The sequence below is a fragment of the Excalfactoria chinensis genome, chromosome 7 (assembly GCF_039878825.1).
Source record: "Excalfactoria chinensis isolate bCotChi1 chromosome 7, bCotChi1.hap2, whole genome shotgun sequence".
Taxonomy (NCBI): domain Eukaryota; kingdom Metazoa; phylum Chordata; class Aves; order Galliformes; family Phasianidae; genus Excalfactoria; species Excalfactoria chinensis.
Window position 1 is genome coordinate 1711409 of NC_092831.1, and position 23483 is coordinate 1734891.

General features: G+C 44.5%; 2 protein-coding genes across 3 annotated transcripts in view; both read right to left on the reverse strand.

Moving 5' to 3' along the window:
- LYPD6B (LY6/PLAUR domain containing 6B) overlaps positions 1-17931 on the reverse strand; it is a 31336-nt gene extending 13405 nt beyond the window's left edge. The window contains exons 1-2 of one of the 2 annotated variants that reach the window (XM_072342198.1): positions 17535-17734; positions 6536-6683 (exon numbers count right to left, since the gene is read on the reverse strand). The gene's annotated coding sequence lies outside the window, so the exon portion shown is untranslated. Of the gene's footprint in view, positions 1-6535; positions 6684-17534; positions 17735-17880 lie in introns of those variants that run through there. The other variant, XM_072342199.1, reaches the window with a different exon arrangement.
- Positions 17932-18058: 127 nt separating this feature from the next.
- KIF5C (kinesin family member 5C) overlaps positions 18059-23483 on the reverse strand; it is a 58123-nt gene continuing 52698 nt past the window's right edge. Inside the window, exon 26 of the mRNA XM_072342502.1 lies at positions 18059-21802. The gene's annotated coding sequence lies outside the window, so the exon portion shown is untranslated. The remainder of the gene's footprint in view (positions 21803-23483) is intronic.

Genomic DNA, 23483 nt, shown 5'->3' on the forward strand with positions numbered 1-23483 from the left:
GTAACTCTCCTTTTCAGAACAGTGCAGACAGACTGTCCTACATCCATTGCAGCAAACTAACCTATGTGGTTACTGATAAAGCCTATAGCTAGAAAACATCAAATACTACAAGCAAACCATGTGGTGTTTGCACGCCGTCCATCAAAAACAGATTAACAATTCAACATAAAGGCTGAATAAGTAGCTTACTGTAGCTGTTTCTCCTTATTGTGCTTCTCCTACTGTACAGGGCAGCTCCAAGAACTCCTGGATGCCATTTCAGTAAGCTATCCATATAAATGAATGCAGATGAAAACTCGCCTTGCTACTATTCCCCTCTAAACAGAAAGCAATTCACCAGGGAAAGCAGAAATCGTACTCCTTTTGTGCGTGGGAGCTCACATTCTAGCTCCTCACCATCAAAGGCACCATGTGCTTTTTCATAAGGTTACTCAGAATATCCTTTGTGTAACCTTAAGCGTATTCTAGGCAGATAAGTTGGAAAAGAGGGCACCAGAAGTAAGGAAAAAAACACTACTAAGGAAAACTAAACCACTATCAAACACTAGTAAGAAAATAAGCAGCAATATGAAAAACACTCTCCTAACAAGAACTATCCCATACATTTCAGTAGTAATAGCAGCAGATGACTTCCATTTAACAGACATTTGCCGGGCTGTACAGATTTCCCTCAGCACTTTCAAACCATCTATGACAAGTGCAGAGAGAAATACAAGGAAACTCAGATGTTAGTGCATTGTTTGTAGGATCTCAGTTGTTTTATTGTCCCTTTGGACTGACAGGATGGAAGTATCTGAACGTTTAGACACTGTGTTGAGGGACACAGAATCATAGAACCACAGAATGGCCTGGGTTAAAAAGGACCACAATGATCATCTCGTTTCAACCCCACTATGGGCAGGGTCACCAATCAGCAGCCCAGGCTGCCCAGAGCCACATCCAGCCTGGCCTTGAATGCCTGCAGGGATGGGGCATCCACAGCCTCCTTGGGCAACCTGTTGCAGTGCGTCACCACCCTCTGGGGGAAAAACTTCCTCCTAAGATCCAACCTAAACCTCCCCTGTCTCACTTTAAAACTGTTCCACATGGTTCAGTGAGAACTACTGGTAATAAGCAGACAGTTGGACTGGATGATTTTGTAGGTCTTTTCCAACCTTGGTGATTCTATGGTTCTATTTGTACATGTCTTTCAATACTCTCCCTTATTCTATGTTTTCTGCCCTGTCAGACTCCTCTCTCAACAGTGAAACAACCTTTGGCTGGGAGATGGTTCTGAGCAGGAGGTTATGAAGCAGGAGTTGGGAAGTTTTCTCTTCTCCAAAAGGAAATGAGATGCTCTGGGAATACAAGAACATCCAAGCTCACAGGGTTAGCTCTCCCCGTATTTATTTATTCCCCCCTCCTGCACTTCAGTGACTTTCTATCAGTGGCAGCGTGTGGCTGTTGGTGTTTCACAGCTTGACCATGGGCTGGCTAAATGAACCACCCACAGGCTGTCACTTTTTGAACCAAACAAGACTTCTGGCAATCACAGCATCCCGTGGCAATAAATTCCGAAGTACAACTCCATGACTTTGGGAAGTACTTCCCTCCCTTTGTTTTAAATGATCCGCCTGTTTCATTTATGGCACCTGGTCCTTGCACTACGACAAACCAGGAGGAACTATTCTCCACTGACTTTCCCCATATTTTCTATGATTTAATAGTTGCCTGCCACATCCCTGATTCAGCTGTCACTTTTTCTATGCTGAAAAACATAAATCTTCCATAGAAGATGAAGTTCATTGTTTATTGTCCTCTGCACATATAAATTCTGCAATCAAGGGAAAAGCCCCCACTGAGCAAAGCCTGGCTGAGCTGCAAATGGAAGCAGACAGACTTAAGCCCCACCAAATCAGACTTTACATCTAAACTGAAGAAAAATTAGATGTTCATTATTGCTCACAGTATGCTAAATTCCCTTTTGTTAACTACATCCCTTTTCACATTGTAGGTCATGAAATACATCAATTATCCACAGATTAGAAATCTCTCTTTTTAGAGGTTAGATGTCTGCCAGAAATCAGAGATCAAATCCTACTTGCGCATCCTCAGAACACGTTCTGTGAGCATCAGTGGAGGAATAAAGACTTTCAGAGGGAAGCTGGTAGCTTATTACTTCCACTCCATCACTCCTAAACACCATCCATGCACGGATTATGAAGAAATTGACACAAACAGGAATTAAATCCCCCACTTCAAGGATTTACAGCCACGTGTAAACAAAAGGACATAAAATGAAACGTTTTCAAACTCAGATCTTCTGTTCCAAGTGTCAGCCTGGAGCAACGTTTTGTGCCTGTGCTACATATGAACTGCATTAAGCTCTTCAAACGTGGAAAGGCTCAAAAAGAACATCCTTTCAGACTCTTTATCATCATTGTACTGATAAATAGAGGTTAGGTGTGGAGAATGAAGGCGAGCAGGGAAAAGAAATGCAGAATGGGCTGCATCAATAAACTCAATTGGGACAATTAAAAGAAAGACACAGACAGAAGGGCCAGGACAAGTCCACTGGCTGAGAAGGCAGAAAGTGAGATGAAATCAGAGAATTTTAGTGCCCAAAGGATAAACTGAAGAATTCTACAGAATTCAGTTACACAACAGGTGGCAAGCTACCCTTCCGTAATAGCGGGCAAATAGACAGGAAGCAATAAACTTTACTACAGGAAAAAAAGAAGTTCAACAGTCTTTGGAAGCAAGAGAGCTTACTTGCTACAGTTCTGAATGGGCTCCAGGCATTCCAAGGCAGCAGTGGGAAAAAGAGACAAATCTCCTGAACCACTCTAAGCCAATGCTTTAACCATTTGTGTCATCAGCATAAAGGGATGCTGCACCATCCAGAGTCTCAAACGTGGTCTTTTCAAGCAATATCTGTATACCTTACCAAAGACACATAACGGTGTCCATGAAGAAGCTGATGCAGAAGGCAACACAGCTTAGAACAAGAGGGAAATGTCTCCAATTCCCAGCAGAAGCTCATAACATGCAACTGCTACATCTGATGGAATGGTAGGAATAGCTGTGATTATACATGCAGTTGTACGTCCTACTTAAGGATCAAAAAGTAACTGAATATTCAGCAGTACTGATAATAAGTACTGCCTGTATTACAGGTAGAAATCCTGACCTTGGAAAATGTGGTCTTAATCAAAATTAAATAGGCCATTTGACCACATCAACTCATTAGAGTCTATAAAAGGTGAATGTGTTTGTTTAACACAATAAATCAGTAGCTGAGACAGAAAGCTAAATTCTCTGAATGCAGACCAAGACAGAGCACACCGCAAAACAGACACTACTTTCCCCCACCCAACCTCCATTCTCTCTTCAAAACCCTTGGTTACTTAAGCACTGATCACCTAATTAAAGAAACAAGCACAGTCTTCATTTGGATAATTATTGCTGTCTACTTATAATACTCCCAGCACACACTCCTCCAGTTAATAAATGCATATTTCAAGCACACTTAAGCCTACTGTTGATGTTCTGTGGGTTTAGCTCCCCAAGTAGGGTGACACAGCAGCATCAACAAGCAGTAACAAAGTCCCATCACCAGCCTGCTGGCAATCCAGCAGAACTCAACTAATTCTCAATTCTGCAGCAGTAAAATACAGAACAGAAAAAGAAAGAGCACTTCCCTCCTTCCACATCAGACATTGCAATAAGCTCTGGTGATACCTGTTGTCAGATTTCTCCAGTGCTCCCTTGTTTTGGTTGCTTGTTTTGGTTGCTTTCCAAAACCACCTTCCACCAAACATATCAGGAAGATACAGTGTGAGAGGCTTTTAATGCAAAACGAGATTACAGGTTAAATACAACAACAAGCATTCAGAAGATGTTTAAGTGATGAATGACTCTCGAATCCTCCTGGTTCTAATGAGAGAAACTGCTCATCCGGTCAGGTCTGCTGATGTACAACTGAGCGCAAGAGCATATGCCTAAGAGCATAATGCTGATTTGCAATTATCATCTATATGTCACTTCCTCACTTGCCACACCAGCGTGAATTCCCTCTTTGATGTTCTGCAGTTGTAAGTCTAGCAATGCATCGCCCCACTCACTTCATCCTGTAATTCCACTGCAAGAAATGTTTGTGTCTGTGCCTGACCTTTAATTTGTACCATTTCCTTAAAAAGTGGATTGCAGGTTACAAATGCAGTCGGATGACTTTAAGGACGTAGCTGGGAAAACACTGACATTATTTTTACAGTTGATTTTTACAGCAGAAACTAGTGTTGGAAAGCATTGCTTTTCTTCTCTATTTCTCCTCACTTTGGAGTGCAGCACTCAGTAAAGTGACAAAAAATAAGAAACCCTTCAGGTCAAGAAGGGACTATTAAAAGACTCTCCGCTTTCTATTCAGGGTACAGAGCGAGCTTCAGAGCAAAACTACCTCTCTGTAACCTTTGCCATGAGTGAAAATCTCGGTGTTTTTTTATCCCTGCAAAACAATTTCACACTGAACACAGTGAAGCGATGCTGCAGCCGGGGCCAAATTCCTCCAGCTCTTATCAGGCAGTACGTAGGCACTATAAAGTGCTGTGCAAAGATAAAGTTCTCCAGCTGCTGATGGTTGCTACTGTCAGCCAAAATGAGGTCAAAAGTTAACACGGCTGGCTTATGCACAAAGTATTAGGGATCGGGTAAGCTGAACCAAGAACAGCTCACTGAAAGCAACCGGAGTAACTGATAACTAAAAGCAATTGATTGTTGCACTAATTGTCACACTGTCCTCTCCAGAATTTAATCCAAAGACAAAAGACCAGGAAAATTGTATTTTTTGAAGTTATTCACGGTAAGACCTAAGGACACACACATATTGGACAAGGAAAGATGGACATAATGCCAGCTTAAGAGTTGGAAAAGACAGACCCAATTTTGCAGGAGGTATTTGTTGACAGCCATCAATACTGTGTTCTTATATGGATTCAACTCTACACTTAGTCGCAAAGATAGCAAGTCTGTTGAGACATAAACCTTAAACATCAGGCATAGCTGAAAATCTAATACATCATTCAGAACAGGAGGAAAAGTGCCCAACTGCTGAACACAGGGATCCACATCTACCAATAGTTGTACACGTTTCCAGTTAGGGCTGTGTGCTTTGCTTTTGTAGCTGCCCAGAGCTGAGTGCTGGTGTAAAACTGTGCCAAAGCCAGTATCAGTTTCTTCCTCTATTCGCTTGGCTGCTCTTTACAAACAGCTTTTAAAAATAAGTGGGATCTTTCTTAGCTTGATCTCAGCTATAACACACCAAGAGTGTCTGACAGCTTCAGCACAGCACCAAGAGAAGGCTGGAACACTTCCTGCACACTTCCAGGCACATTCCAACAGGATATTCACACATACTGGGCTGAGGGACACAGTTCATCCCAGCAATGTTGGGTTCCATCTTTCAGCTTGGAGACTGGGTGAGCCTCTGCTTTATTCTGGTGACAAGGAGAAGAGCAGATTCTGCCAACAGCATCACCTTACAGGCCCTATCTGATACAATCCTGTAACTTGTCAGGAATCTCCAACACTGGAAGAGCTCCAGAAACAGGAGAAATATGACAGACATGCCATAAGGCTGGCCTTGCTTCAAAGGCTTAGAAGAGTGGGGAAGGGAAAAGAGGGGTGGAGTGATGAAAAAAATAATCCCATCTTAATTATACACACAGCTTAAGTATCCCATCTATATGAAAGCTCTCCGGCTTTGTATCATGAATACCTCCAGGGCTCAGAAAGCTGCCTGGAACAGACAAAGCTTGGAATGGTTCTCTCCTGCATGGCTCCTAAGTGGCTGCACAAGTGAAAAGGACAAGGGAACAGAGGGCACAACTGCAGAGGAGCAGCTGAGGTGACTCGGTTTAAGGGGAGGCCTCCTGGCAGCCTGCAGCCTTCCAAGAGAGGAGTGGAGCTGCAGGCACTGATCTCTGCCTCTGCCTGAACTGCAAAGATAACAACTTTCGTTGATACCCCATTTCAACTGCTTTAAAAGGCAGCCCTCCAATTTCATCTTGATGCAACTGCTGATATCTCACATAAAAACAGTAATAACAAATCTGAAGTTTAACATATAGCAAGCAAAGATCACTGCAGCACTCTGGACCAAGCAAGAAAAGAACTCAAGGTGCTCTACAAAGCTCTTACTTAGATTCATAAATCACAGAATGGCCTGGGTTGAAAAGGACCACAATGATCATCTCATTTCAACCCCCTGCTATGTGCAGGGTCGCCAACCACCAGACCAAGCTGCCCAGAGCCACATCCAGCCTGGCTTCAAATGCCTCCAAGGACGGAGCATCCACAAAACTCATCCATGAAATGCCAACCATTAAGCCATTGCCTTCAGCAATGCACTCCCCATCTGCATTCACGGATGTAATAGGAAATATGCCCTAATATTCAGTCTAAAAAGCCTCCTCCTTTAAAATCTTATTTTTCTCATTATTTGAGCCTTTCAAGACCACACTCTCCCCTGCTCCCTGAAATATTCACCTCTATTACTTACTTTTTATCTGATAAAAACACACTGTGCTCCCTCTTTGGTTACAGTTTGGTTGTGATTCTCACAGTTGGCTCTTCCAAGATTCTCTTACAGAAGGTATCTTCTGCTTTGGTCATCCTCATTCACCTCCTCTGAACTCCATCCACACCATCTAAAGCAAACAGAAAGGCACATGTTTGCATTTTCTGACATCATGGCAGGGTTTTAATGAAATACCTGCTTTTAATATGCAGAAAAGTGATTTTTTCCACTCACAAGTTAAATATTGCTGGGAACAGACAAAGGTCAAACAGTTCCTACAACAATCTTTCAGCAAATCTCTCTTCACCTTTTCCTGAACAGCAGGAATTAATGTGTAGATTTAATGGATGCATTTTTGTCCACGTGCATTTGGTTTTGCTTTTCTGTTTCATTAATATGATTGTACCACAAGCTAAGCAAAGGCTAAAACTAGTTAGAGTATGTTTTTCCCTGAGAAAAGCCAGGGCTTTGTGACACAAAATTATACAGGTGATAAATGAAGCAGAAGTTTCATCTAATAAAAGAGATTGTTTAAAGCTGCTTATTCTTCAGGTAAAATACTGGTTCCAACCACTAGATACGTTCATTACACAGGGATAACTACATGGGCCAGACTTTACTCTCTGAGTCACCTGCATAAATTTCACATTGATACTGGATGTACATGATTATTACTTCTTTATCTTGAAGATTTACTATAGCTGATATAAAGACACTGCTACACCAGCACAATAAAGAGAAAAAAGGAAAAACTGTCATTATCATTCCACTGCTGACAACTGTTATAAATAAGAATGAGGACAGCTTTGGCAGTACAAAGGCAGACTACTGCAATGTAAGTGAAAGCTTTATTAGGCATATTTTCTTGACTAGAAAGCAAGTGCTACTTGAGCCAAGAGGTTACCTGCATCCACACCCTTCTGAGTCACAAATACAAGGTGCGACAACAGGAGATCTGCATAACTTGCAAATTGGATAAGAAAAAGATCACAAGCTTTGCAAACCATTTATTCTGCTTCTTCACCTTCCTTTCTACACTTGTCATTATAGAGGCATGCTACCAGCATCAAGCAGCACATCCAGGGGGTGATAAGGACACTAAGAACGCCTGACTTAGCTCTGTGCCACCCACAGGGGTGGGGGAAACTTCTCAAGGTTCCTAACAGCTCACTGCTGGCAGAGCATTCACATGCACAAACTGAGAAACTGCATTCGTTTTCACATAATCTTTTGCTGTCATCTTTGTAATTGCTGTAGAGACAGCAAACAGGACACGTAGCACCGCGAATCAGAACAGCTTCTCTGGGTGATGGTGGGTGGCAGCATTGGCAATTTTCCTATTGCCCCATCCCTACTTCCAGGGATGAGGTGGGAACCCTGCTGGTTTGGGTTGGCAGAACACATGAGTGACAGGTCTTAAGGTCAAAGGCTTTTTGCTTTTTTTCACTATACCATCAAGACAGTATTCAAGACACAGACATAGTACTTACTTTCTCGCTATACTGAGACAGTGCAGTTCTAATTCCTCCCACAACTCACCAGTTTCAAAAGCCAGAAACTTCTATTACACAGCTACTACTGAAAACCAGATGCTCTGTCTTGTTACAGATTTCTCTTCAGAAACAAACCCTGTAAAGGTATTGACCCTTTCCGGGATTTTTTTGATCCTCTTCCCCCCCTCCCCTTTTTCTTCACCCTTTTTGTGCTAACACCAAACACATCTTGCTTTGTGCCACCTAACAAAGCAAAATGGAACAAAGCACACCGCAGCACAAGCAACACAGGCAGACTGAGTCATAAGGAGCCCCTGCAGCATCCCCAGTCACAGCACACCCAGGAAAGGTGTGCACCTTACATTTTGGGGCTGTTTGCTTTGCAGCTGTGTAAATGCCTGTGCAAACACTGAGCAGGGACACGCAGGAGCAGACAACATGGTTAGAGTTCTATGTGGTCAGAATGCTACCTCTGAGCCTCACCCCCACAAAGCAGTGTGTCTGAAAATAAACTCAGTGCTCTGCCTGCTGTTTGGAGCTGGTTCCTGGCTAGCTGGCTCGCATTCCTCACATGCTTTGGTAATAGATCAATAAATACTCAGCAGGTCTGCCTGCCTTGAGACACCTCGGTGATATAAATGCTAGACACAGATGGATGCAAATTGCACTGCGCTAAAGCCTGCGGGGTTATGGCTGCAGATTTATGGCAGGTTGTGTCGCTGGGCTCAAACAAACAGCTCTTTGAGGCCCAGACTGCTGATTCTCACCTGATTATACTGGAGACGTGGTTGCTGAGCATGGTTATTGTCATTAGTCCATGTGCAAGAAGGCGCACAAGCTATTCAGGCAAGTAAGACAAGAAAGCAGAAGCAAGGAAAGGACAAGGGGGCACAGCTTTAAACTAAAAGATGGGAGATCTGCTGCCTGGGGCCCTGGGTGCCCCATCCCTGGAGGTGCCCAAGGCTGCAGATGGGTGCTGGGCAGCCTGAGCAGGTGGGGGTTGCAAGGTCCCTTCTGGCACTGTGCTCCTTTAGCCCACTTCTTGATGAAGGAGACAGAATCAAAGCAGCTGTATGCGTGGCCATTCCTTCTAGTCTTCACCCACAATCAAACATACCCAAATAAAAGCAACCCAAAGACTCCATCCCTTAGCCAACATTTTCAGCAGAAGAGCAGATCTAAAACAAAAGACGATGGAAGGAAAAGGCATAAAATGGGGGAAAGGAAACAGCACCATGAATGCCATTAGTCAGATTGGGCTTTGGCTGCCACAGAATTGCAGCAGATCAAATGAGCAATGGCTAGGTGCTGGATTTGTGATAAATCTGTATAAAGAAGCTAAATGCATTTCTTGGTCTAAACGTCCAATTCAAGGACTACACGAGGATCTCCAGTGGCGTCTGCACCTGTTGTTCTGCTGTATTAGTACCACTTAAAGCCTAAACATCCCACCCTGCTACTCCTGCTGTGCAGCCAGCTGCTGACCCTGGGCACAGCCTCCTCACTAACTTCATACACAAGACCTACGATCATCAAAACAGGACTTGCCTACAAAGTCCATTCAAAAAAGAAATGAGGCCCTCGCAGGAATGCACAGCTTGAAAGCGACTGATAACATTTGCTTTAGCAGATGCATGCATCAAAGATAGCGTCGACAAGAGCAGGTAGGCACGTGCAGTGAGTCTGCTGCTTTCTGTAAGGGGAAATAATACTCAGAATGTGTCCTCTTGCACCACAAACTATCCTGAAGTGGACTTAATTTAACTGAAGAGGCACTTGCCAGCTCATGCTCCAGTTCATTTGCATATACAGAACACAAGCCTGAGTTGGAAACTCAAACTACATTGCAACCACTCTTACAGGTCTTACAGTAAGCAGGCTCTTACTTTTACATTAAAAATAACATTTAACTTTGTCTCACATTATGTCTATTGAGAGTGAAGGAGTTATTCCTACAGCAGAGGATGGAAAGCTCTAAAGTCACCATCTAAAAGCGATTTAAAGTACAAATATACCTATGCTTAAAATAAGCAGAAAGTTCTGAATAGGACCTTTAGAAAGAAGTTAATATGCAAGAATTTAAGAATGTAGCAATTCTAGTAATTGTAATAATAATAATATTAATAATAATAATGAGGTGGGATACAAGGAAACAACAACACTGAAACCACTTCCTATGGAGCAGACTGACACAGAATTACAGCTGAGATTCCTTTCTGAGGATGTCAGCTCCTTTACATAAATCCGGAGTCCAAAGAAAGTGGAAGAAAGTGGAAGAAACAATAGGGATATTCTTAGGCATTTAAACTAAATGAAGATGAATCTCCCTTGATATAAGGGAGATGATATAAATCATCAGCAACTTGTAAGAATCAGAAGGAAACAAATGATGAGGAAACCGAGGCGGTGGGTGACTATGAACGCACAGCTGGAGAGAACAAGTCAGAACAAAAGCAAACGACAAGACAGCCTGCACTGAAACACAATGCATTTACATGTGGGTGAACCATACCAGAATCTCTTCCATTTGATTACCCACTGGAGCTTGGCTCTGTCCCATGAACCTTCCCTCCCAGCTGCCATGCCCAATGGCTGTACTGCTTCATTAAGGATGAACCACTGGGGAAAGACTGCTTTGGTTTTAGAATGTTTGGGAACAGCCTTCTTCCCAAAGCAGCGCTGCTCTCAGTCACCAGCAATAGGAATAAATATTTGCTTGGTTTTTTTACAGTGATAAAAGCATCAACTATGTAAAAAACAGCCTGACTAACAGAATGACATCACCAAGTGCAAGAAGGATGCAATGACCCACGTAATCTGAAAACACCTCCATCTGCAACATCCATTTCTAAAGACAAACATCTTTTCATTTTCTCACTGCTATCATTCACATCTCCCTATATTGTTTCTTCTATTACCTCTCCTCTGTCCCTGTCATACTGGGGTCTATTGTTGCCGTCCTTCAGTAATAACACTCTACTGTACATCAACCAGTTTGATGCTCAAGAATGGATTTCAGTTCCATTACTCGACACTTTCCAGCCCTGTGCACTTTCTAACAAGAAGCTGAGAGTCACCACAGTATTGCTGCCATAGCCTGAAAGAACAGAAACTGATTTTCAAAAGTGCCACAAGAATACAAAGAGATTTTCAAAAATTAAGATGAAAACATGTGCATCATCTATTGCACAAACCTTCTGCAGCTATACTGAGTGCTGCAACCCAAAGTGAGGAGAAATACACAAGAAAAGCAATGCTTTCCAACACCAGTTTCTGCTGTAAAAATCAACTTCAGTATGTATTATATGGCTAGACCTGATGACATACCTAAATCTACACCTGATGTTGTAGCTATCAGCCTTTTCAAGCCTGTTTCAATGTCAGGAGCTTAACGAGCAGAAAAACAAACAAGAACTCCAAAGAAGACCAACGTCATTCAACAAAAGCCTCTCCTTATGCTTTTCTCTCCTTTTTCCTTCTATTTAAAACATTGCGTGCATTCTTGAGCAGACAAACGATGACAGATTGATTCTCAAAACCATCTTAAATTTTTTTCTAACCTGTTAATTTAAAAGGGGGAAAAAAAACCCTCTTAAAAACGTTCATTGGCACTTGTAGCCTGTGCAATGTGAAAGCTGACACTGTGCAACAGGAGGTACAGTTTGCCTTTGTCTGAAGTTAATTTAGAGACTATTATTTCCTCTGCAGGTCTAGTCATATTTTATTGTAAGAAATGCATTCCTTTATTATGTTAAGATAAACATTAAGGTGTTTTATTGTGGTAATTTCCTTAAGACAGCGAATACAGTGCTGGCATGATCCAAGTCAGGTGCAGGAAGCCAGAAGCTCAGAGTTCCCTTTGCAGCATCCCTCCTGGCTGTTACCTGCCGCTGGAAAGCCACTGCAGAATCTGAGGCTCAGGCTCCACACATCCATGCAGCATCTCCTTACCTTCAGGGCTGGTGCCCATGTACAGCATACAAGTAAATGCCAATTAAAAAAAAGCATAATTTCATCTGCAGTGTAAATACCCACATATGTTCTTCAATCATCCTCGCTCCAATCCCAGATCAGCAGAGCTCTCTGCCACAGGCTTTCCCATTGACATTAACAGGCTCATTCATACAATTAGATGCCTAGCTTAATCAGTCCAATACAAAGATAAGCCAGATGAGCCTAGAGGTCTCTTCCAGCCCTAATGACTCCACAAGCCTATAAATCTATGATTAAAGAAATGAAGAAAGCTCCATGACCAACACCTACCACTTAGCACTATGGAGAAACAGCTCAGAAACAGAACACCATCCATTTGAACATGGAGGCTGTAACATTCATTAGATTATTAATGCCCTTATCGCATGGGAGGGACTGCAACATTCATAATATTTTATTAGTGTGTTTACCAAACGAGAGGCAGACTTTGTGACCAGCAAGCTAATGGGGTTGCCTAACCCAAGGGTACTCACTCCCTGCCATCCAGTCACCTGAGCAAACATAGGTGACCCTTGTGCGCTGCTGAAAATCAAATATAAACCAAGCAGTAATTTGCTGTTTTTCAATCAAATCATTTCCTCAAGACTCAAGTCACAACGGGAAACAGGATTTTAAGTTCTGAGTTGTTACAAGGCTGATTAATTGAACACACTAATAGATGGGGTACAAGTTTTGGAGGAGAGGAAAGATCAACAACGCAGGTATTCAGCATACTATTATAGCTACAGGCACAATGAACTTCACCCACGTATTGGGTCTTGCATTTCAGGATGCACATTCGCAGCCTCAGGCTTTCCTATCAAAACAGGACATAAGCATTTCAGCTTCCTGCACCGCTGGGCACTGCACTGACAGGTCAACCCATTCAAGCACATTCTGACAGTCCTTCCACGTGAAGTTTTTCTTCACCATCACAAGAAGCTGGAGAAAAGACAAACCAAGCTCTGGCAGGACCGTTCCCATGACAGAACTGGTACAGCTGACACATGTAATCCCCACTTCCTCACATCCTGCCTCCCTGCTGCTCCCAGGATCCCACAAGCTCCCCCATTTCCCATTCCTGGACCACGTGAGGCTTGGCTCACAGGCACAGCCCATTCTGGCAGGCTGAGCACCTCTCCACCCATCTCCCAGCTCAGGCTCACGTGGATGCACGTGTATTCATCTGAGGGGGTTCAGTCCAGGCAGCGTTCAGACCAGGTCGCTTCCTTCTGCAGGGATACTAATGGGGGGGGGTGAGGTGTTTGAAGCTGTTACCTTGTCTCACCTGGAGAGCTGGAGCAATGCCCTCTGTGGTTTCCAGCACTCAGCCCACCACTTCTCCCACCATGTACTCCAACCAACAGACAGATCATCTCTCCTGATCTCATCTGCTGAAACTGATACAGCTTGTAGGGAACTTCAAAGGTCCGTCCTGCAGACAGAAAGTCTGCACACACACACACACACACACACGTACATGGAGCAGACACTCACCCAAGAGGAGGAAGATCTGCATTCCACTCTCCGTCTCACTTATCAGCTCTTTTATCCAATGGCTTTGGCATATAAGACATCTGAATTTGTAGTGAAGGTAAACACCACCAGTAAACCAGAATAAAGTGCCTTATTTCCAAGAGAGCCACGGTTGGGAAACCTGTATTTTCCCAGCTTGCCTCTCCTGCATGCCTCCAGGCATCTTCCCACAGGTGGAGCTCAGTCCTCAGCAGCTGCTGTGAATTCCCAGCTATGAGGACACTCTCTAGGCATGCAGCACATCACAGCTCCAACACCGCTGTGATGGTTCTAAGCAGCACCTTCGTGATTTAAAACCTTACAGGGGCTACTTTTAAAAACCACTTCTGAGTTCTCATGGATTTAGCCACAGGTCAAAGCTTTACAGTCAATATCTGCTACAGCAGGCTGTTAAAAACATGCAGTGCTTGCTGCTGCTGCTGGAAAAATGCATTGCACCAAATCAGTTCATGCGCTCCTGGGTATTGTTGGTAGTGATTAACAATTAAACCCTCTTCCAAGCAGACTTAGAAGTTGATTAACTACTGCATCCTTCACTCAGAAAGGAAACAATTCAGTTAAAGCACCCTGAATAAGCAGGGTCATAGCATTCTCCCAGCACAAAACAGACAGTTTAGGGGAGCACAGTTATTGTAAGAGAACAGAAGGGACTTTCCCTTGTCTACTCCTTCAAAGAATATTTGCCATATTGAGCATATAAACCAACGTGTTTTTATGTGCATATACATCCCCAGCATTTTCCTGTGGTAGTAAAATGAGTAAACCTGAAGCTTTCAAAGTAATTTCACTGCTCATTTTATGGATGTTCCTGGCCCTTTGATGAGCTGCCACCAACAGAAGGCAGCCCCAGCTCCGTGCCTTTGTAGCTAATGCTCGTGGCAACCACACCTCTTTCCAGGTTGGCTGTGGGAACATGGCACTGGGAATCAGACAGTTATCTCCCATCCGCAGCCCTCCCAGCACAAATAGATGTACATTACATATAAGGTGGAAATTCTTTACCCAGAAGCAGTGAGGCCATGGCTCGGCCCAGAGCTGTGGTGCCCCATCCTTGGAGGTACACAAGGCTGTGGATGATCCTTGAGCAGCCTGAGCTGGGGGGCAGCCAGCCCATGGCAGGGCTGGGGCTGTGAGCTGTGAGGTCCCTTCCAACTCAACCATTCCATGGTTCTGTGATGTTTAAGATCCCTTCCAACTCAACCAGTCTGTGGTTCTATGAAGAAGAGATTTAACAAGCTATAGCCAAATAAAAAGATGAAAATGAAAGATCCTTGTCACAGTTCATACAATTCCTGTTCCGGCCATCATTGTAGGGGAATAATTAAATGCTCAGCGTGCTCATAACAAAATCCTTTACCTAAATGTCCTGTTTGAAAGGGTTATACATAAGAACAGTGCTCTGCAACAGACTGGAAACTCACCTGCAAAGTTCATTTGCAAACTCGCAGCCAGCTCTGGAGGAAGACAACTGACACATCTGCATGTCCAATTGGACTGAATACTATCCATGCACTTTTAAACAAGTTTTTATGTATACAAACATGCATCTACATATGTATAAACACTGATTTCTCTGGTAACATAGTCAGCATGAAAGCACAAGCTGGGTGACGTACCCCAAATGCTGGAGCATGCTGACAGCTGGGACTGAGGCTCAGATTAAGGCAGAACTTTGCATTTCTGTAGTAACTAAAAAACAGGAACAACAATTAAATTGATGCACTGTGCCTGCTTTTAAGCTGTGTTGACTTAGAAGCGTACATAGTGCCAAGTTTCAAGTCCCATCTTGCATGTGTCCAGGCACATGATTTAGCACATTATCAGAATTAGTCTGAACCACGAAGGCCTTTTACATGGAAGCACTGCAGGAAAACAGCACCGTGTAAGATTACTGAGTGCCAATCATTGCCCTCCCAGCTACAATAGATTATTGTAAGCAGCAGCCACTTAATAAACTGATAACATTCCTCACAACACAGACGGCTCCTCTCCAAAGCCAAAGACAATAGAAAAAAATAAAGCACAAGGAAAAGTAATTTAAATGTGAATCGTATCATCACTCCAATACATGTTAGCACTCACATGAGACAGCCCACGATCTTATCTAGTGATGGTTCACCACAGGTAAGGTTGTAAATGCAAGCAGCTCAGAGCTGGGCCAAGGTGACAAGCCAGAAGGCCTCAATGCTGAACATGCAAAGGCTGCTCCTCCCCTCCATTACTTCTTACTGAAGTATCCTTCTGCACCCCTGCAATCTGGCCTTGTAGCACAGCAAACAGTGGCTACAGTCAGTCCAACAGCTATCTGTCAAACCTGCAGGGTGCTGCTCAAGTCAGGAGGGCAGCGATGCCTGCTGTGCTGCTCTTGAGATGGTCACAACAGCTGAGGAACTGCTGAGTGAATGATGTCCTGAACCCACCCGAGCAGGTGGGAAGAATAAATCCCACACGTGTTTGCAGAGTCTCACCCCTGTGCTTACAGCCACAAGTGGCCAAAGACAGAAAGCATCACTGAGGAGGGATGTGCCACCACAAAACACACAGCACGACTCACGGCAACATGGCAGTGGTTCAGTATCTTGGTTATCAACTGCAACCTGCTGAGCTCCTGATCTCACTGTGTCACCATACGCAGTCCCTACAAAACCTTCAGCTGCAAACACAGCTCCTCAGAAAAGGCAAGTATCAGTTCTGCACACCGAATCTCTCATTTCCTACAACTAATGAGGCAGAAATCCTACCTCACTTGACACATCTTTCTTCTTGTCTAATTATACTGTAATTATTAACTTCGGGCTGCCACTTCACAGACAAAGAAGTTTTCAAGTCCATACAGATTAGCTGTAAATCTGCAGCTAATATCTCAGTGGTGCTTTAAACACCTATTTTAAGGAACTGCAGGAAGGGGTCACATCTTCAGGCACCTGGAGGAAAATAAAACTCCTCGTGTATTCTGTAATCCCAGCATACCAGCATCTGGGAAGAACTGAAGTGATCTGCATTTTGTTTAATGTCTGACTGCACTTTATAGCCTTAAAGCCCTGGACACAGGATCCACCTGTGAGCAGACAGATCCTGGAGCAGCTGCACTGCTAAGATAAGGCATCCGATAGTGTTCTTTATCCTGCCACTCTGAGATGGAAGCTCCCATTTAACATCTCACGTGTATGTGGGCACTAAAACTTCTCGTATCTGGTCTCAAGTAAATTGAAGCGCAAGGCAAAAACAAGACCAGCAAACAAGATTTTAAGCAGCAAAGGGATGCACAGAATGCTGCCAGGGGAGCGAGCCCAGCCATAGGACAGCCATGCCTGCACATCCCCAGCTATTTCATAAGCTTTTAGCTCCATTTCTGCAAATTAAGTTGAGCTCTGAATGAGCGCAATTTGCCGCAACAGGTTTATTCACATCGAGACAAAGCCGGGGCAGCATTTTTCCCCAAAAGGATTAGATGACTGTAACTTCTACCACCTGCACTCTATGCATGTTTAGACTGCGGGGATGGTAATCACCGCACTGCAGGGCAGGATCCGCGGGGGTCAGGAGATAATCTCCCTCCCATCTCTCCGTTCCTGACGTTGCCCAATTGGCGAGGTGCATAATAGGGGATATTAGTCTCCCCCGAAGGGCTGTTATTCATCACTGCCACGGGCAGCTCCACAGAGCTGAGATTATGAAGCACGCAGAACGGCAGCCTGCTCCTTCCAGCTCCGAAAGACTCCAAGCTGGAAGGCCGAGCCGTTTTTCAGATACAAATTATCTCCTCCTCCTTTAAAACCTTTGCGGATGAGAGCCTAAAGGTGAAGCACGGCATTGCAAGGGGCCATATTAGAAGAGATTACTGTCACACCAACGGCTGAGGACAGCGCGTTTCTAAGTTACTTTCTCTTTTGTTGCTAAATTCCCTTTTATATGCACAAATATCCGCGCGGGGGACACTGAGAACAAACACACCGACACAAACCAAGCCCCGCTCCTACCTCCAGCGCCGCTTCTCAGTAACTCAGGGTAGGTTTGGGGATTCCGGCTTTAACTCCTCCATCACCGCGCTGCCTGCGAGGTGTGCCGCGCTGCAAAACGGCCTGCGCCACGCCAGTCTCCTCCCCGGAGCTGCCAGCAACGCAGCCCGGCGAGCAGATCGAGCGCCAGCAGCTGCCGGCTGAGCACGCGGGGTACGAACGACGCAGCGCCGCGAGGCACGGGGAGCACCGCGCTGCCCTTCTTACGACACCCAGCGCAGCACCGCGGCTTCACAACGCGCTTTCCACATCCACGTTCCCGTGGCAGCCCCCTCCAACCCCCGGCCCTTCGCCCAGCCCGACTCACCTGCCGCCCGCTGCGGCCACGGCTCGGCGCTCGGCGGGCGGTGCTGCCCCGCGGGGTGGGGCCGGGGCGGGGAGCGAGCGGCGCTCGGACACCCTCCCCATCCTCCCCCACCCCAACCCGGGTGTTGATTGATGGAACTCCGCTGTCCGTGACCGACACACGGTGCCACACAACGCTGCAAAGTTTAGTTCGGTTTTATTTTCCACTGTAACGGTTTTCAAATGATACATCATCATGCAGTCTGCCAGCGTACCCATCCGTCTCCGATAGAAATGCAGAACGAAGATAAAAGGCTTATCTCCATGGGATGGGGGGAGAAGGGTTCAGATCTGCTATCAAGAGATTAATACATTTCAGCATTGCTTGATGCAATGGCAAAATAATAATAATAATAATAAAATTCCCCTTGTTACCAGCAAAAGGTGTCCACACTTTATTGTTTTGTTTTTCTTTTTTCCTAAAATGAACACTACTGTAAAGATACACAGAGCCCAGAGAATACACATCTGCAGTACACGGCACACACTTGACAAACTAGACATGGATAACTCTACGCAACGCCTCAACCCCTGCGGTTCTCCCACCACACAACGTGTTCCAGTGGACGAGATGGTGAGCAAAGTGGCGCAGCAGTGTCCCATCCCGTGCAGCAGATGTTGGCCAGTGCGCTTCGGTTCATACAGGCACAGCAAAGGGGAAAGTCAAAGCAAGAGGAGGTTCAGCTCGTCCTGCCAACTCACTGAGTCCAGTTGGTGCACACCCTCATGGTTACACAAGGTCCTCCTCCGACACTGGAAACTGGATCGGGCCTTTTCCTTTCGGGCCTCCATGAGCAACTGGTTTGAATGGCCATTTATTCCAATTCAACTGAAATATTACAGCTCCAAGCCTTATTTATGGAAACGTTGGGCAAAAGTGTACCTCAATGCGTAAGGCTTTGTGGAATGCAGTTTAAAAGCTACTCATTGGGTTCTCTTGGCAGAAACCGTTGTCGTAAAGGTGTTCATATGGTTTGGCTTTTGTTTTTACTCGATTGATTTTCAGTATTTTCAGGATAATCCCATCTCCCCCTTGGTGAGTAAAACACAACCTGCAGATGCGTCAGCCAAGATCTTCCCAGGTTTAACTTTCTTTGCTTTTGAGAAAACAAGTCAGTGAAACATGAATTCAAGGAGAAACTCAAGAGGGTGGTGACGCACTGCAACAGGTTGCCCAAGGAGGCTGTGGATGCTCCATCCCTGCAGGCATTCAAGGCCAGGCTGGATGTGGCTCTGGGCAGCCTGGGCTGCTGGTTGGCAACCCTGCACACAGCAGGGGGTTGGAACTGGATGAGCACTGTGGGCCTTTGCAACCCAGGCCATTCTATGATCCAATGATATCATGGAGAGAAGCTCAGCTGAGCAGGAAATAGTATTTTATTCCTTGAAAAAGAACAGTATACATTTCAGTTCCACCTGAATTATGGTTTCCATTTGTCAACTGTGTTTCCACTAAAACGTGTCCCATGCAAGACATCTTAGGTGCGAAGTCCCATTTGCGCTATACAAATCACAACCTGAAAATCAGCCTAGAATAAATATGACACAACATTCAAAGAGCAAAGTAAGACAGCATCAGGTGCTGGAAATGACACAAGACAGGGTTTGATCCCTGCAAAGCAGATGTGTGGCTTTCATTTTCTATCTATAAAATGCATAAGACTTAATAATGGTACAAAAGTTGGATATACAGTAAGCAATACAAACTTAAATTGCCTCATTACAATAGGCTCCAAAACAAGAATCTATAAGCAGAATAAGTGCAACTGACAGACTGGATGATTTCCAATTAAGCATGTAACGTGTTCCTTTTGGAGGAGCTTAGCCTGATGCACCTTGTCAGTGTTTCAGTAATAGAAAGTCCTCTTACAGTCTTGAAGCAGAAGTTAACTTGGAGAACCTCACTTCAGCTAGATGAACTGACTGGCTGATCAGCACTAGCACGATTAAGGGATGTCAAAGCTAACTTAGCACTCAAGCTGAAGAAAGCTGTCTAAACTGTCATACAGAACTGATGATAACAGCGCGAGCAACTTGGGACATTGCATTTAAAATGCAGCTCCCTGCCAAACTTTGAATTCAAAATACAGAACAGCAGCTGCACCGCAGAACAAAATCGGGCAGCCACTAAGAGTTCAGTATTCCTTTTTGAAGACAACTGCAATAGAACAAAAAGAAGAGGATAATAAGTTGATAGCAGACAGTTCAGCTCTGAGCAGCACAGAGTGGGTTGGAATTAGTAATCCTGCTAAAGCCTGCATATGGAGAGTTCACAGTTCATTTTCCTGGCAGTGCACGTGCACGTAAAGAGAAATAGAAAACTCTGAAAAAATACAAAATAAATTAAATACACGCAAATTTGCAACTTCATTAAGTTATTTTTGCGAAACGCTCCCAAATATAGTGCAACATCTAACAAAAAAAAAAAATTCAGTCCAACTTCCTTTGCAAGAAAATAATTTAAAAAAAAAAAAGACAATATTTCCAAAGGCTCTCCATTACCTGACTGGTTTTGTGTCTGCGTGAACACATTCAGAAATCAAAGGAAAAATCTCTGTCTCAACCTAAGAGCAAACACTCGCAGGAGAAGACAGAAGGGCCACGCTCAGCTGTACCCTCCCTGCGAGCCACACTGCTGGGTGACACAGATATGTGACACAGCAGCAGGAGCAGCTTCCACCTGCAGCTGTGCTCTCCCAGAAGGATTCCAGTGCCCCCTTGCTGAGAAGCTGGACACGTTTCTACCTGGCACCAGGGAGATGAGAAAGGCTCTGAGCACAGCAGGATGGCTTGCACGTTGTTACACAAGCAGTAAGTACATTCTTTTCCCCTTGCAGCGTGCTCTTCACCTCCTAACAGATGTATTTCCCAATTCGGTCTGCAAGGGACGGCTTGTAACCCACACCTCCTCTTGGTCCCTCTATACCTTAAAGTAGGGCCTGGGGCTCTGGGGGATGTTTGTGTTTTGGGAAGGGAGTGCCTGTTCCAGTCAGGGACTGTTTCCTCCCGCCTGTGAATTCCAGTGTGAGCAGATCAGGGCTTGCTGGAGGCTTTCCCAAGACAGGACTTCTGGCGGCATTCTGAAAGCTTTCAAAGTGTCATGGAGAACAATGCTGAGCAACACACGGCCAGCCAACACACTCCAGGAGAACCCCACCACCGTAGGGAGAACTACAAGCAGACCAGATCGTAACTCGAAGATAAGTCACACATACAAGTCTTGTAACTACCAAACTCCAAAAACCTAGGTTTATACTAACAGATTTCTCTGCATCCCATTTGATCTTTACCAGGTACTGCAAGAAAGGTCATTTTATACAGTCCAAAGGTTTTATCGGGATTTTACAAACGGTTCTTTGGGGAAATTTCCTTCCAAAAAATGTAAGCAGTCAAATTAAAACCATGTAGCAGCACATTTTTCATCCCTTAAAAATATAAAATAATATGTATATTATACAGTAAATCAGTCATGACAGAGCACAATCACCTGCCTTTGATGGCACTTGGTCACCAAATAATCAATGCTTGGATGCCGGAAGTCAGGATTTACTGATGTGACAGAGGACTTCCAACAGCATCGGGCTGAGTGGAGAAGCCCCAGCCTAAGCCAGGGGGTCACACGCTGTCGGTGCCATTCTGGGTGGCAGACATCCTATGGGTACTGAGATGGTTACGTTAAATACATTGTACAAGTATCTGTAGAAGAGTTGAGCTGAAGACTTCTGTACACGTGGAGATCCTACGAAGCTCAAAATACCTATGGCCAGTGCGTCGCAGATGGCGGTAGGAAGCGCAGGATGAAGAGAATGTGGATCAGGTTGAAGAGGGGGGTAAAAGAAAGTAGTGACTTAATGATAGTCTGTAACATGCTAAGTGGGACTGACCTGTCAAAAGAGAGCGAGAAAGGTAACGATAATTAGTGAACGTTTTAGATTAGAAAGCAGATATGCAACAAGGCAAATAACTGATACCGACACTCGGCAGAAACTCAATATGCCACATTGCCATGAGAACATGACTGTAAAGCACCACTTTAGGAATTCAAGGAACGAGCCTCAATTATTAAGTCTCAGAGAGGAATTATAACAGTTCCCAGCCCACAGTTTGGCACAGTCATAACAAAACAATGGCCTGGATGGAATTCACTCTTTGCCACCTCTAACGCAGCATTACGTCTTGTCTAAAGACATCCTTACACACAACAGAAAGCTCTTTTCCCCCCCTTTTTTATCTTTCCGTTCCCTTTATGGGATTTTTCTCCCTACTGATATGAGCTGCAGAACAGACACACACATGTATCTTAATTAACAAGTATCGCAAAGATACTATGTAAGGAAAGGAACAAAAATCTTTGACTGCACTCAGAATTTTTATGCTTTTCTCATTAGCCATATGGAAAGCAACATAGAAGCAACTGAATGTGCCCGGCGCTATTTAAGCAGCTAGTTCAGGATCTTGTAAAGAGAGCAACATTTTGCTTAATGACATGTTTTCTTATTTGACTGTTTAACACGAAACTTTTCAGTATTAAAGATGAAGTTATTAGAAAGACTCAACTCACCTGTGTTTTTTGAATTTACCCTGATTTAGTGGTGGGAATTGTAGCTCTCTCCTAGCTACCACCCTCCTTAGCAAGGCAGGCGGGATAGTTGGTTATTAATTCATGCATTTTATTGCCTAGATTAATCTAAACGGCCTGCCTAGATTAAATGCAGTTATTCATCTTGCTCAAGGATGGGGAGGTGCTGGGAACATACCAGAGTCTTTAGGATAAGGGAAGTCACATTGTCAAGAGCTTGTTTGCACAGCGTGTTTCACAAACACGGGTCCCATACAAGCTGGTTTAATCATTTCAGTAAGCCGCGATGGAGCATTACTGCAATTGTTAGTATATCTTCATTTCACTACTTCTCTTTTCAAATGAGGTACCAGACAAGTTTAAGCAAACATGAGAAGGGCAGGATAGGCAGATAACCAGCTTACTCAGGATCTGAAATACGAAAGCACATGCTTTGTCAACATACTCAGCTCCCTGCTCCTGCTCTTGGTGTGCCTGCCTGTACAGGGGTCCCATGCAGCACCTGAGCACACCCCGCTGTGCCACTTTGCTCACAGGTGTATCAACATTAGGAGAAAGTCCTTCAGACTGCCACCCCACCCTTGAGAAAAGTGCTACAAATACACTGGTAGCCAACCCAGAAGTTTGTATACAGCACTTGAACTGCTCTCCAACACAGCAACTCGAGTATTTATTTCATATCATCAGCCAGACTTGTCCTGCACCTCAGCCCTGCCTGTCCCAGAGCTCTGTTAGCGCTCCTCTGTCCCCTTGGTTAGGTGTGTGATGTAATTAAAGCAGACACAAAGATGATCTCTGGTCCATCTTAAGACAGCTATTAAATGATGAGCTGCAGAAGTGCAGCACCACCACAGCTCAGCTCTCCCTCAGGAAGATGAAGAACAGGAGCGTGGCCTCCAGATGGGGGGTACGGAAGGATTCTGAGCAGGTCCACGTTTTAAGGCACAGACAGAGGAATTCTCTCTTAGGGATTCATTCCTTGTTCT